We start from the raw sequence: 16,698 nt of genomic DNA on the forward strand, positions 1-16,698 counted from the left end.
AGCCGGGAGGGAGTCCGGGGAAAAGTCTGGAGCTGCCAAAGAGGCAAGAGAATTTTTCTTCCCTCTTTGTTTCCTGGTGCGCGAGGAGAGGGGATTAAGAGCGCTGCTTAAAGGAGCTCCAGAGACGGGTGCGAGCTGCAGCTAAAAGCGCGGACCCCAGAGACGGGCAGGAGACGCTAAGGCTGCTGCTGCCGCCACCAAGAAGCCTGTGTGTGAGCACAGGTCACTATCCACACCTCCCATCCGGGGAGGCTTTGCAGCCCGTGGCCCATCGCCAGGGTCCCGGGATCCAGAGACAACTTCCCCGGGAAAATGCACAGCAGGCCTCAGGCTGGTGCAACATCACGCCGGCATCTGCCGCCGCAGGCCCGCCCCGCACTCCGTAACCCTCCCTACCCCAGCCTGAGTGAGCCAGAGCCCCCAGATCAGCGGCTCCTTTAACCCCGTCCGGTCTAAGCGGAAAAACAGACGCCCTCCGGCGACCTACATGCAGAGGCGGGGTCAAATCCAAAGCTGAACCCCGGGAGCTGTGAGAACAAAGAAGAGAAAGGGAAATCTCTCCCAGCAGCCTCAGAAGCAGCGGATTAAAGCTCCACAATCAACTTGATGTACCCTGCATCTGTGGAATATATGAATAGACAATGAATCATCCCAAATTGAGGAGGTGGACTTTGAGAGCAAGACTTATGATTTTTTCCCCTTTTCCTCTTTTTGTGAGTGTGTATGTGTATGCTACTGTGTGAGATTTTGTCTGTATAGCTTTGCTTCCACTATTTGTCCTAGCGTTCTATCCATCCGTTTTTTCTTAATAACTATTTTTTATTTTAATGACTTTATTTTATTTTACTTTATCTTCTTTCTTTCTTTCTTTCCTTCCTTCCCTCCTTTAGACAATGAATCATCCCAGATTGAGGAGGTGGACTTTGAGAGCAAGATTTATGATATTTTTCCCCTTTTCCTCTTTTTGTGAGTGTGTATGTGTATGCTGCTGTATGAGATTTTGTCTGTATCACTTTGCTTCCACCATTTGTCCTAGGGTTCTATCTGTCCGTTGTTTTTTTTAATTTTTTCTTATTTATTTTCATAACTTTATTATATTTTACTTTATCTTCTTTCTTTTTTCCTTCCTTCCCTCCTTCCTTCCTTCCCTCCTCCCTCCTTTCTTTCTTTCTTTCTCTCTCTCTCTCTCTCTCTCCCCCTCCCTCCCTTCCTTCCCTACTTCTAGTAATTCTTTCTTTCTACTTTTTCTCCCTTTTATTCTGAGCCCTGTGGATGAAAGGCTCTTGGTGCTGCAGCCAGGAGTCAGTGCTGTGCCTCTGAGGAGGAGGAGCCAACTTCAGGACACTGTTCAACAAGAGACCTCTCAGCTCCACATAATGTCAAACAGTGAAAATCTCCGAGAGATCTCCATCTCAACACCAGCACCCAGCTTCACTCAATGACCAGCAAACTACAGTGCTGGACACCCTATGCCAAACAACTAGCAAAACAGGAACACAACCCCACTCATTATCAGAGAGGCTGCCTAAAATCATAATAAGGCCACAGACACCCCAAAACTCACCACCAGACGTGGACCTGCCCACAGAAAGACAAGATCCAGCCTCATCCACCAGAACACAGGCACTACTACCCTCCACCAGGAAGCCTACACAACCCACTGAACCAACTTTAGCCACTGGGGACAGACACCAAAAACAACGGGAATTACGAACATGCAGCCTGCAAAAAGGAGACCCCAAACACAGTGAGATAAGCAAAATGAGAAGACAGAAAAACACACCACAGATGAAGGAGCAAGATAAAAACCCACCGGACCTAACAAATGAAGAGGAAATAGGCAGTCTACCTGAAAAAGAATTCAGAATAATGATAGTAAAGATGATCCAGAATCTTGGAAATAGAATAGACAAAAATGCAAGAAACATTTAACAAGGACCTAGAAGAACTAAAGATGAAACAAACAACGATGAACAACACAACAAATGAAATTTAAAATACTCTAGAAGGGATCAATAGCAGAATAACTGAGGCAGAAGAACGGATAAGTGACCTGGAAGATAAAATAGTGGAAATAACTACTGCAGAGCAGGATAAAGAAAAAAGAATGAAAAGAAATGAAGACAGTCTCAGAGACCTCTGGGACAACATTAAATGCACCAACATTAGAATTATAGGGGTTCCAGAAGAAGAAGAGAAAAACAAAGGTACTGAGAAAATATTTGAAGAGATTATAGTTGAAAACTTCCCCAATATGGGAAAGGAAATAGTTAACCAAGTCGAGAAAGCACAGAGAGTCCCATACAGGATAAATCCAAGGAGAAATACACCAAGACACATATCAATCAAACTGTCAAAAATTAAATACAAAGAAAACATATTAAAAGCAGCAAGGGAAAAACAACAAATAACACACAAGGGAATCCCCATAAGATTAACAGCTGATCTTTCAGCAGAAACTCTGCAAGCCAGAAGGGAGTGGCAGGACATATTTAAAGTGATGAAGGAGAAAAACCTACAACCAAGATTACTCTACTCAGCAAGGATCTCATTCAGATTTGATGGAGAAATTAAAACCTTTACAGATAAGCAAAAGCTGAGAGAGTTCAGCACCACGAAACCAGCTTTACAACAACTGCTAAAGGAACTTCTCTAGGCAAGAAACACAAGAGAAGGAAAAGACTTACAATAACGAACCCATACAATTAAGAAAATGGGAATAGGAACATACATATTGATAATTACCTTAAATGTAAATGGACTTAAATGCTCCCACCAAAAGACACAGATTGGCTGAATGGATACAGAAACAAGACCCATATATTTGCAGTCTACAAGAGACCCACTTCAGACCTAGAGACACATACAGACTGAAAGTAACAGGATGGAAAAAGATATTTCATTCAAATGGAAACCAAAAGAAAGCTGGAGGAGCAATTCTCATATCAGACAAAATAGACTTTACAATAAAGACTATTAGAAGAGACAAAGAAGGACACTACATAATGATCAAGGGATCGATCCAAGAAGAAGATATAACAATTGTAAATACTTATGCACCCAACATAGGAGCACCTCAATACATAAGGCAAATACTAACAGCCATAAAAGGAGAAATTGACAGTAACACATTCATAGTACGGGACTTTAACACCCCACTTTCACCAATGGACAGATCATCCAAAATGAAAATAAATAAGGAAACAGAAGCTTTACATGATACATTAAACAAGATGGACTTAATTGATATTTATAGGACATTCCATCCAAAAACAACAGAATACACATTTTTCTCAAGTGCTCATGGAACATTCTCGAGGATGGATCATATCTTGGGTCACATATCAAGCCTTGGTAAATGTAAGAAAATTGAAATTGTATCAAGTATCTTTTCCGACCACAACGCTATGAGACTAGATATCAATTACAGGGCAAGATCTGTAAAAAATACAAACACATGGAGACTAAACAACACTACTTAATAACCAAGTGATCACTGAAGAAATCAAAGAGGAAATAAAAAAAATACCTAGAAACAAATGACAGTGGAAACATGACGATCCAAAACCTATGGGATGCAGCAAAAGCAGTTCTAAGAGGGAAGTTTATAGCAATACAGGCCCACCTTAAGAAACACGAAACATCTCAAAGAAACAACCTAACCTTGCATCTAAAGCAATTAGAGAAAGAAGAACTAAAACACCCCAAAGTTAGCAGAAGGAAAGAAATCATAAAAATCAGATCTGAAATAAATGAAAAAGAAATAAAGGAAATGATAGCAAAGATCAATAAAACTAAAAGCTGGTTCTTTAAGTAGATAAACCATTAGCCAGACTCAGAGAGAAACAAAGGGAGAAGACTCAAATCAATAGCATTAGAAATGAAAAAGGAGAAGTAACAACTGACACTGCAGAAATACAAAAGATCATGAGAGATTACTACAAGCAACTCTATGCCAATAAAATGGAGAACCTGGAAGAAATGGACAAATTCTTAGAAATGAACAACCTGCCTAGACTGAATCAGGAAGAAATAGAAAATATGAACAGACCAATCACAAGCACTGAAATTGAAACTGTGATTTAAAATCTTCCAACAAACAAAAGCCCACGACCAGATGGCTTCACAGGCGATTTCTATCAAACATTTAGAGAAGAGCTAGCACCTATCCTTCTCAAACTCTTGCAAAATATAGCAGAGGGAGGAACACTCCCAAAGTCATTCTACGAGGCCACCATCAACTTGATACCAAAACCAGACAAGGATATCACAAAGAAAGAAAACTACAGGCCAATATCACTGATGAACATAGATGCAAAAATCCTCAAGAAAATACTAGCAAAGAGAATGCAACAGCACAGTAAAAGGATCATACACCATGATCAAGTGGGGTTTATTCCAGGAATGCAAGGATTCTTCAATATATGCAAATCAATCAATGCGATAAACCATATTAACAAATTGAAGGAGAAAAACCATATGATCATCTCAATAGATGCAGAGAAAGCTTTCTACAAAATTCAGCACCCATTTATAAAAACCCTGCAGAAAGTAGGCATAGAGGGAAATTTCCTTAACATAATAAAGGCCATATATGACAAACCCACAGTCAACATCGTCCTCAATGGTGAAAAACTGAAACCGTTTCCACTAAGATCAGGAACAAGACAAGGTTGCCCACTCTCACCACTCTTATTCAACATAGTTTTGGAAGCTTTAGCCACAGCAATCAGAGAAGGAAAGGAAATAAAAGGAATCCAAATCGGAAAAGAAGTAAAGCTGTCACTGATTGCAGATGACATGATACTATACATAGAGAATCCTAAAGATGCTACCAGAAAACTACCAGAGCTAATCAATGAGTTTCGTAAAGTAGCAGGATAGAAAATTAATGCACAGAAATGCCCTGGCATTCCTATACACTAATGAAAAATCTGAAAGTGAAATCAAGGAAATCCTCCCATTTACCATTGCAACAAAAAGAGTAAAATATCTAAGAGTAAACCTACCTAAGGAGACAAAAGACCTGTATGCAGAAAATTATAAGACACTGATGACACAAATTAAAGATGATACAAATAGATTGAGAGATATACCGTGTTCTCGGATTGGAAGAATCAACATTGTGAAAATGACTATACTACCCAAAGCAATCTACAGATTCAATGCAATCACTATCAAACTACCACTGGCGTTTTTCACAGAACTAGAGCAAAAAATTTCACAATTCGTATGGAAACACAAAAGACCCCGAATAGCCAAAATAATCTTGAGAACGAAAAACGGAGCTGGAGGAATCAGGCTCCCTGATTTCAGACTATAATACTAAAGCTACAGTAATCAAGACAGTATGGTACTTGCACAAAAACAGAAAGATAGATCAATGGAACAGGATAGAAAGCCCAGAGATAAACCCACACACATATGGTCACCTTACCTTTGATAAAGGAGGCAGGAATGTACAGTGAAGAAGGGACAGCCTGTTCAATAAGTGGTGCTGGGAAAACTGGACATGTACATGTAAAAGTATGAGATTAAATCACTCCCTAACACCATACACAAAAATAAGCTCAAAATGGATTAAAGACCTAAATGTAAGGCCAGAAACTATCAAACTCTTAGAGGAAAACATAGGCAGAACACTCTGTGACATAAATCACAGCAAGATCCTTTTTGACCCACCTCCTAGAGAAATGGAAATAAAAATAAACAAATGGGGCCTAATGAAACTTCAAAACTTTTGCACAGCAAAGGAAACCATAAACAAGACCAAAAGACAACCCTCAGAATGGAAGAAAATATTTGCAAATGAAGCAACTGACAAAGGATTAATCTTCAAAATTTACAAGCAGCTCATGCAGCTCAATAACAAAAAAACAACCCAATCCAAAAATGGGCAGAAGACCTAAATAGACATTTCTCCAAAGAACATATATAGACTGCCAACAAAAACATGAAAGAGTGCTCAACATCATTAATCATTAGAGAAATGCAAATCAAAACTACAATGAGTTATCATCTCACACCAGTGAGAATGGCCATCATCAAAAAATCTAGAAACAATAAATGCTGGAGAGGGTGTGGAGAAAAGGGAACCCTCTTGCACTGCTGGTGGGAATGTGAATTGAGGCAGCCACCATGGACAACAGTATGGAGGTTCCTTTAAAAACTAAAAATAAAACTACCATATGACCCAGCAATCCCACTACTGGGCATATACCCTGAGAAAACCATAATTCAGAAAGAGTCATGTACCAAAATGTTCATTGCAGCTGTTTTTACAGTAGCCCGGAGATGGAAACAACCTAAGTGTCCATCATCGGATGAATGGATAAAGAAGATGAGGCACATATATACAATGGAATATTACTCAGCCATAGAAAGAAACGAAATTGAGCTATTTGTAATGAGGTGGATAGACCTAGAGTCTGTCATACAGAGTGAAGTAAGTCAGAAAGAGAAAGACAAATATCGTATGCTAACACATATATATGGAATTTAAGAAAAAGAAATGTCATGAAGAGCCTAGGGGTAAGACAGGAATAAAGACACAGACCTACTAGAGAACCGACTTGAGGATATGGGGAGGGGGAAGGGTAAGCTGGGACAAAGCGAGAGAGAGGCATGGACATATATATATATACACTAGCAAACGTAAGGTAGATAGCTAGTGGGAAGCAGCCGCATAGCACAGGGAGATCAGCTCCGTGCTTTGTGACCGCCTGGAGGGGTGGGATAGGGACGGTGGGAGGGAGGGAGACGCAAGAGGGAAGAGATATGGGAACATATGTATATGTATAACTGATTGACTTTGTTATAAATCAGAAACTAACACACCATTGTAAAGCAATTATACTCCAATAAAGATGAAAAAAAAAAAGAAATGTGATAGTGGTGATAGTGGTTGATGAAGCAGACTAGCATAGCAGCTAGGGCAATTATGGACAAGTTACATTCAACCTCTCTGTGCCTCAGTGTCTTCCTCTGAAACTGAGTTTCTTCATCAATGGTGATAAATACTGGTACCAATCTGACAGTTATTGTAAGAAATGAAGGAGTTCACAAATTTCCTAAAGGCTTAATGTTTGGCTTATCATTACTAAATGCTGGTAATTAGTAGTAAAACAATATCCCTCTAAAAAAAAAAAAAAGAAGAAGAGTTGGATTTTATTTTATTTACTTTTCCCTGGACTGTGTTGAATGACTGTCATCGACAAGTTCAGGCTACTTTTTGCTGACGATTAATGCACTGGGAGAGCTGAGACAACACTGAACAGCAGAGCTGTCTTTTTCTTGACCAGTTCACCTTAGTTTCCCAAACTCTTAAGTCTTTCCCTAATTCTTTCTCCTTTTCATTGTAGTAAAATGAACATAACACAAAATCCACCATTTTGATCATTTTACAATTCACTGTTCCATTCCGTGGAATTTACTACTGTCACAAGGTTGTGCAACTATCACCACTGTCCAGCTACAAAACATTTTCATCACCCCAAGAGGAAACATACACCCATTTTGAGGAGTCATTCCCTATTTCCCTCTTCCAAACCCCTGGAAACCAGGGGTTTTCCGTGTGTATGGATTTGCCACTGCTGGACATTTCATAAATATGGAACCATACAATATAGAGCCTTTCGTGCCTGACTTCTTTCACTTAGTTGCATCCATGATGTAGCATGTATCAGTAACCCATTCACTTTTATGGCTGAATTCCCTGATCCTGTTTTCTTCATACTGTTTGAATACAAAATTAAAAATATGTTGAGAGTGAAGCTCTGTTTTAAGGGTGTATCTATTAGGCCAATTCATTTAAAGAAGGTGAAAATGGAGATGTTGTGAAATGATAATCGTTGAGAAGCCTCAGCCAATTGGATAATGAAAAGTTTGGGAAATGTTGCAAAAAAGTATCTGCTTTATATTAAAACCCTTTTAAACAAGGGAAAAAAAATACAGCTGAACAATCATCCTAGCCAGATACATTGAATGATGTATTTCATCAGTCAAATGAAGGTCAATGCAAGACAGTGTTTATGTTTACTCAGTATTACAACTGGAATAATACTGTAAAATGTAATAATTCATTGTACCACTCAATAAACATATGTAACTCATAATAAAAAGGATTCTCATTATTAATACAGGTCTACGTAATGAGACTGAGTAAAATCTTGTATGCATAGATAGTGCCTACTATGTGGTAGGCATTGCTGTTTTAAAAATATTAACTTATTTAATCTTTACAACAACTCTCTGGGGAAGATTCTATTTTTCACAGAAGAAACTGAGACTAGAGAGGCTATAAAACTTAAGACACACAATGCATATGTGGTAGAGCCAGGAGACAGGATTCAAACTTGGAGGTTTAACTACGACATATTATTTTTCCTCACCAGTAAAATCTTATTAATTCTAAAGACTAAATATCTTTAGGAGGAGTGCAAGGCAAATTCACATTATGTGGAAATCCACCCTATAGCAGGTTATATTAGGGTGAGGATCCACTACCATAATTTCCTAAAGATACTGGAAAGAATGAAAATTTACTCAAAAATATGCACTAGGACTACTTATCTAAATCAATAATGCTATCTATTCCCTCTCTATTGTGCCTTATTTTTCTACTATTCTTCAAGATACAAGACTTCAGGAACATAGCCACTCAAACTCAAAGCTTGAAAAAAAAAAAAGAAAAATAAAGAAGAGTCCCTCAAGTACTAAACCAAGGCCATCAAAGTAAAGAATTATTATTTATTCCCACTTCTTTAAAAAATTCATGACCTTACAGAATTGCCTATACCAATGTAGTCATTATTCATCAAATAGCACATAGTATCCTAAAGTACAGACTCGTATCTTTGAATGGTGACAAAACTGTACATTCAAACTCTGAAGGTGCTCTTTTGTTTTCTAAGACATTAAAAACTAAGGTCCAGAAAACAACAAATTTATACAAGTAAATATTTTTCTCGATTGAAACATTAATGCTTGTGGATAATTAAAATGAATCCTTATGCATTAAAACATGTTTGTTTTGTTGGATTAAAAAAAAATCTTTCAACAGTTTATTCAAATAGTATGTTATCTCCCTAAAACTAATCAAATCGACACCACTTAGCAATAACAAAGCTGAGGACTCCAGAGTGAGCAGAAATAGCTCCTAAAGGATCACCATGAATGTGATGGTGATAGCTATGCACTTGACTCAAAGAAGAGGTCTTCCTCTGTATTCCATGTATTCTTAACTTTCACGTAATTCTCACAGCCCAGTGATCTGATTTACAAGAAAAGGAAGAAAATGGAGTGCTACAGTTGCTTGCCTTGCAAACGCTACTGGAAGTGATCTCATCCTTGTCACTAAATTCAGTGCACCATTCTCTGTCCTTCTTTTGCCTGATCTTTACAGCTGCAAATGGCATAGATGATGACTCCCAATCAGTCTTTGCTTCTTATTTCCAAATCAGTACATTTTTATGGTGGCTTTTTTTTTTTTTTTTAACCATTCAAGTTAATTCTTTTCCATCAACCTCATGGGATCATTTTCTTTCATCCTCCTCTTAACTACCTTTGTCCCTCAGGCTTCTATTCTTATCATGTTCCCTGGATAACCATATCCCTTCAATTATTTCTATTACTGTCTATTTGCTGATGACTCTCAAATACATATTTCTAGGTCAAGTCTCCCTACTGAATTCTGTATCTATACAACTAACTGCTTATGAAACATCTTCACTTAAGATGACTCCTGGCCATCTCAAACTCAGCACTTCTCCAAATGAAATCCTTTAACTTCTTAAGCCTATTCTTATTTAATTTTTTATCACAGTGAATAACACCATTAACCACTAAGTTTCCCAAGTGGAACTTCAGTATAATCCTTTATTCTTCCTCTCACCCAGTCTTATCAAATCAACCCTAAGTCTTGCTGATTTACCTTTTTTCTCTCAATTCCTTTCACTTCTCTCCATTCCCATTGCTAAAACTATAGTCCAGTCCACCATTTTGTCTCATCTATATTATTTCAGCAGCTTCCTAACCAGTCTTTCTGACTTAAGTCCATCTCTCTTAAATGCATTCACACAGCAGCCAGAGTGCCCCTTAATAAACATAAATCAATCAAGTATTTTCCACTGCATAAAACTATTCAATTGATTCCCATTTCACTTAGTCCAAACTCTTTAAAGTGGCTCATATGTTCTAGGGCTTACCTTCTGTTTCAGCTTCATTTCTAACCCCCAACCCTCTCAAAGTCTACCCTTGGGGCCCATCCTGAACATTTCTTTAACTTCCTCAAATACGCCACTTTTTCTTTTCCTTCTTTCATTCATTAGTTATTATTTGCTCTGCCCAGAATACTGATTCCCTGTCCTTCTCTGGGATACTTTTTACTCATGCTAAATTAGACATCCTTATGGAGCCATTTCCTGATCCCCTCGACAACATCAGGATCACTTGATATTTGTAGCTACATCATCCTGTACTTCCCTAGCATTACTCTCATCACAAGCTTATTACAACAATTAGTTTAAATGTCTTCATGGTAATAGAAAGGGTTTGTCTGCCATGTCGCATTCGGTATTCTCAGAACCTAGAAGAGTGTACGTGTGGGAATTCAATAAGCATTTGTTAGAGAAATGAATGAATGGCAGGCAAATCAATCATGTTTTGGTTACATACTCCAGTAAAAAGAGTCTGCTTCTTAGTTGACTCTGCTGGGATAATCTTGTTTCTCTCTGGAGGGAGACTTGGCCAGGCCTATGTATAGTAAAGGTTTAAAGTATGTTTCCTCAAGGTTTTTAGTCTTTGCAGAGCCTCCTCAGCATTCTAAGAAGCCTGTGATGCTACTAATGCCTCATCTCACGGTGAAGAACATCATGCCTCTTGTATAGACCCCTTAAATCAACTTCCTTTTCTTTCCCTTCTCCTTACCAGCTCCCTAACCTTTGCTATTGTTCTTACAACTCTGCATGACAATACCTGAATAGGCTATCCCAGAACCTGGGCTTCTCCATCCTTACTGGATGTAACCTTTTAAAACTTAAAGAAGGTTTAACCCTTTCACTTTAGAAGAATCACTAACATCTTCATCACCAACTAGGAACACTTATTAACATCTGATAGCTTTTCAAGGTAGCAAAATCTCATGGTTACAGAGGCCCAGTATTTTCCTCCCCAATAGTGATTCCAAACCCAAATTTAAGGCAATTTTCCTTAATCAGATAAGATCAATAGGATGGCCTAAGAAAGATGAAAGTTCACTATCTTGGAAACTTCCAATGTAGGAAGTTTACAAGAAGCTCACTTGACACCATAAGTATTTATCACTCCATTGATCCACTTAACCAACTACATGGCAGATTCCTTACAGCTAAGGATCACTGCCCTATTTCTTATCAAGCTCACCCTTACTTCCCACCCACAGAAAGAATACCATTGCAACAGAAAGAATAAAATATCTAGGAATAAACCGACCTAAGGAGACAAAAGACCTGTATGCAGAAAATTATAAGACACTGATGACAGAAATTAAAGATGATAGAAATAGATGGAAAGATATACCATGTTCTTGGATTGGAAGAATCAACATTGTGAAAATGACTCTACTACCCAAAGCAATCTACAGATTCAGTGCAATCCCTATCAAACTACCACTGGCATTTTTCACAGAAGTAGAACAAAAAAATTCACAATTTGTATGGACACATAAAAGACGCCGAATAGCCATGGCAATCTTGAGAAACAAAAATGGAGCTGGAGTAATCAGGCTCCCTGATTTCAGACTATAATACAAAGCTACAGTAATCAAGACAGTATGGTACTGGCACAAAAACAGAAAGATAGATCAATGGAACAGGATAGAAAGCCCAGAGATAAACCCACACACATATGGTCACCTTACCTTTGATAAAGGAGGCAAGAGTATACAGTGGAGGATAGACTGCCTCTTCAGTAAGTGGTGCTGGGAAAACTGGACAGCTACATTTAAAAGAATGAAATTAGAACACTCCCTAACACCACACACAAAAATAAGCTCAAAATGGATTAAAGACCTAAATGTAAGGCCAGACACCATCAAACTCTTAGAGGAAAACATAGGCAGAACACTCTATGACATAAATCACAGCAAGATCCTTTTTGACCCACCTCCTAGAGAAATGGAAATAAAAACAAAAATAAACAAATGGGACCTAATGAAACTTCAAAGCTTTTGCACAGCAAAGGAAACCATAAACAAGATGAAAAGACAACCCTCAGAATGGGAGAAAATATTTGCAAATGAAGCAACTGACAAAGGATTAATCTCCAAAACATACAAGCAACTCATGCAGCTCAATACCAAAAAAACAAACAACCCAATCCAAAAATGGGCAGAAGACCTAAATAGACTTTTCTCCAAAGTAGATATACAGATTGCCAACAAACACATGAAAGAATGCTCAACATCATTAATCATTAGAGAAATGCAAATCGTAACTACAATGAGATATCATCTCACACCAGTCAGAATGGCCATCATCAAAAAATCTACAAATGATAAATGCTGGTGAGGGTGTGGAGAAAAGGGAACCCTCTTGCACTGTTGGTGGGAATGTAAATTGATACAGCCACTATGGAAAACAGTATGGAGGTTCCTTTAAAAACTAAAAATAGAACTACCATACGACCCAGCAATCCCACTACTGGGCATATACCCTGAGAAAACCATAACTCAAAAAGAGTCATATACCAAAATGTTCATTGCAGCTCTATTCACAATAGCCAGGACATGGAAGCAACCTAAGTGTTCATCAACAGATGAATTGATAAAGAAGATGTGGCACATACATACAATGGAATATTACTCAGCCATAAAAAAGGAATGAAACTTAGTTATTTGTAGTGAGGTGGATGTACCTAGAGACTGTCATACAGAGTGAAGTAAGTCAGAAAGCGAAAAACAAATACCATATGCTAACACATATATATGGAATCTAAAAAAAATGGTCAGAAGATCCGAGGGGCAAGATGGGAATAAAGATGCAGACCTACTAGAGAATGGACTTGAGGACACGGGGAGGGGGAAGGGTAAGCTGGGACAATGTGAGAGAATGCCATGGACATATATACACTGCCAAACGTAAAACAGATAGCTAGTTGGAAGCAGCCACATAGCACAGAGAGATCAGCTCGGTGCTTTGTGACTGCCTGGAGGGGTGGGATGGGGAGGGTGGGAGGGAGGGAGATGCGGGAGGGAGGAGATATGGGGACGTGTGTGTATATATGGCTGATTCACTTTGTTGTAGAGCAGAAACTGACACACCACTGTAAAGCAATTATACTCTAATAAAGATGTTAAAAAAATTTTTTAAAGAAATTTAACCTGGGCAAGAATTTCTAGCAAAGGAAAAAGTCAGTATGAAAGAAAATATTTTCTGAACTATATTTTGAATAGCACAATATTGAGATAAATAAATGTCATTTAAGAAGTCAGTGTTTATGTGAAGTCAGTCAACTCTACTATTATGATTGTGTTACGTAAAGTGAAAGAGAAAACAAAGTTGTCTTTATTCTGATTACAACTATATAAAATAATGAATATATATAGGCAAGGATATTAAAGGTAAAAGTATGTGAACATGGAAACTGTGGATTTCAACAATCACCTAGTGAATATCTACCATGTAGCAGACCTTGAGCTTAGGGCTAACTTTCTGGAGGTGCAGAAATTTTGAGTAGTTTTTTTCCTTTTAACTCCCCCCTTACTGATGTTATAACATTGCCTGCGTAGATTCAGCATATAGCATACCAGCCCTGAATAAACTTTGTGAGGGCAGAGATCTCTCAGGAATGCTATTTATTTGATAAACACACATGTCAAAATTGGACAGCAGTTGCCACTGGGAATCTCTGTAAATATTATCTAAATATCAAAGTAAAAAAATATCTTGAAGGACTCTAATGTTATAAAGAAAATAAAAGATGATTGAGAATGTTTGAGTCAATATTTCTGAACCATAACTCTGTTTACTAAAGTATGAGTTTTTATACCTTACTATACACTGCGGTGTGATGAAGGATAATTCTCTGCCCTGTTTTTCATAGTTGTTAATGATTCCACTTCTGAAAGTATCCTTGTCTTTACGCTTGGTCAGTCTTCATTGGAGTAGTCATTCTTAGTGACCGAAAGTATTGGGTTGGCCAAAAAGTTCGTTCGGGTTTTCATGTTCCAGGAAAAACCCGAATGAATTTTTTGGCCAACCCAATACAACATGAACTTAAGAGAATTTTCAGCGTTCTCAGTTTGAAAAGTATATTTTAAATTGCAGGTCTTTTAAATGCTTGGTCTTTATCAACTGCGTTTCTAAGATTATTTTCCTCCAAACAACTCTACAAAGTGTCAGCGACATGTTTTTCCAAGAGAGTAAAGCTGATTTGTGAGGAGCAGTACTTCCTTATACTTTTTTCCCCTCTGATCTGTTTCTGAGCCATGCTTCTGTGACAGGAAGTCTTAATCCTCCTCTGACTCTTGATAAGAGAACAGAATCCAGATGCATGTCATCTAAAATCGTTCTCTCCACATGGCAAAAGTCACCGTCTCCCCACCAGCTGGGGTTACCTGAAATATCATGGTCGAATATTAGCTAATGTAAAAAAGGCTCTACAATTTTAAGCCATGCTATCCCATGAGTCCTGTTTTCTATAAAATTCAACAATCACCAAGAGGCTGAACATTATTTCATTTTAGATCTGTTGCTTCATTTATCTAGATGAGCCTGTGAAATTCCTCAAATTTAGAACAATTCTAACCCAAATTATTTGTTCATTTACATTAACTCTCTAGTTCACTATGACCTTCAGAACCACCCAAAAGTTTGTCCTCTTGAACAAGTCTTTAGCCCTCTGTACATTTCCATTAAATCGGAAAACCCTGTATTTTCTGCTTCAGCTTTCCCCCCAAGATCATGACTACCCCACTTTCTCTAACTACTTATTAGCTTTGAAATTCTACAATACTGTTTATAGAGTTTGGGGTTTTGATCATTAATAGATAAATAATAATCAAAATTTGCTAATATCTTAATTGTCCATTTCCAAAGATGAATATCTCAGCAGTTATTTGCAGGAAGCTACTTCAGAGTGGAAATCTGTGGTGTAATTTGGAAATCTGGCAACAGCAACTCTGCTGGTCCTCCATGGTAAGATAACAATTTGGATTTTCTTTCTCTCAAAGCCCCTCCCACCAATCATTTTCCTTGAATCACTCCCTTCCCATTCTTACTTCATGTACAAGGCCATTTTTTTGCAGAGCTACAGTCTTTTCTAGTGATTTTTCCCTACAGATCTTACCCTGCCTTACCCGTATTTTCTATTCTAATAGGTTTTATTTTTTCTTCTCTTGTTCACTCAATTAACTATAGATAATAATCACTCGTTACAGGTAAGCCAGTCCCTTTCATGGAGTCATAACTGGATGAGGAATTTTTACCTGAAACGCTGTAAGGTTTCTGTAAGGTTTTCACAATCATCAACAGCCAACTCAAGTATTGGATAATACTTTGAAGAGCCTCAACTTTTCTTTAAAGTAAATATTCTATTTATGTGCCGATATAATCATTGTTTCCAGTGTGGGCAGAGTAACATGGATAGAGAACATTTCCCCAAGGATCTAAAGCAAAGCTGAACATTTCGGATTTAATGGCCATTAAGTAACTTTCTTCACCAGGCATAGGACTACTGAGGTTCTTGTCTTTGACCACTGCTTTTTCCTGTCCCTTCTGACAGTGGGATTTTAATTTACTCTTCTCAGTACTCAGATGCTTATCTACCTTAATGACTTGAGGAAAGTTAAATATTAAAAGCAGGTAGCTAAAAAAAAAAAAAAAAAAAAACAGGTAGCTGAGTTGAAATCATCCCTCTGGTTAAATCTGTGAAAATAATTTGAAGCCTACTTTGCATTCCAATTTCAGAGGTTGCCTAGACTATAATTCCTGACAATTATCATTAGTTCATTTTCTGAAGTATTGCCATTTCGTTGTATTGTTGAACTGTACTATTAAAAGAACAATTCAAATTATTCTCTTTACAGACCAGGTTAAAAAAAAAAACTAAAAGGATTACAAAGTGTCACATTATCTCGACAGAACAGTACATGATGTTTTTCTCTGATTTTCAGGAAAGTATATGTAATATTCATAAGGTCTCCTTAATCTAAACTACTTTTTTTAGTTAGCAATTTCTTCACTTCTTAATACCACATATTTTAACATGACTGTGTAAAGATTAAGTATGATAGTGTCAATAAAAACAATGTCAAGAAAGATAATATCAATACCATGATTTTAAATATCTTTCATCTAAAATTACTAAAGGATAATATATAATATTAACTGCACTAATAATGAGGTGGGGCTGCAAAATCAGATATTCACTAGTGGAGTAAACTCAGCTTCTTAATTTTTGTCATTGTAGTGATATATTGGCTTTGTGTCACTGAGCACCTTTGAAATTCTCCCCCTGGTCTGGGGTCACTTTAACAATCCATCTTATGGAGCTTATCCAACTTATACAACATTTTACTGTGTTGTAAGGATGGGGGTATTAAAATTCATGAAGCAAAATAATTTATATACTTTTTAATAAAATAAAATTCTCCACATTTCTATATGACTGAGTTATAGTAACTAGATATTTGTCTGTCAGTACAATGTGGAGCCTCTATGA

The 16,698-nt window shown here is 37.6% G+C and overlaps 1 protein-coding gene across 3 annotated transcripts in view; it reads right to left on the minus strand.

The window, feature by feature from the left end:
• KCNK2 (potassium two pore domain channel subfamily K member 2) overlaps positions 1 to 16,698 on the minus strand; it is a 225,151-nt gene that overhangs the window by 14,816 nt on the left and 193,637 nt on the right. The gene's annotated exons all lie outside the window — the stretch shown is intronic.

The sequence above is a fragment of the Phocoena phocoena genome, chromosome 1 (assembly GCF_963924675.1).
Source record: "Phocoena phocoena chromosome 1, mPhoPho1.1, whole genome shotgun sequence".
Lineage (NCBI taxonomy): Eukaryota > Metazoa > Chordata > Mammalia > Artiodactyla > Phocoenidae > Phocoena > Phocoena phocoena.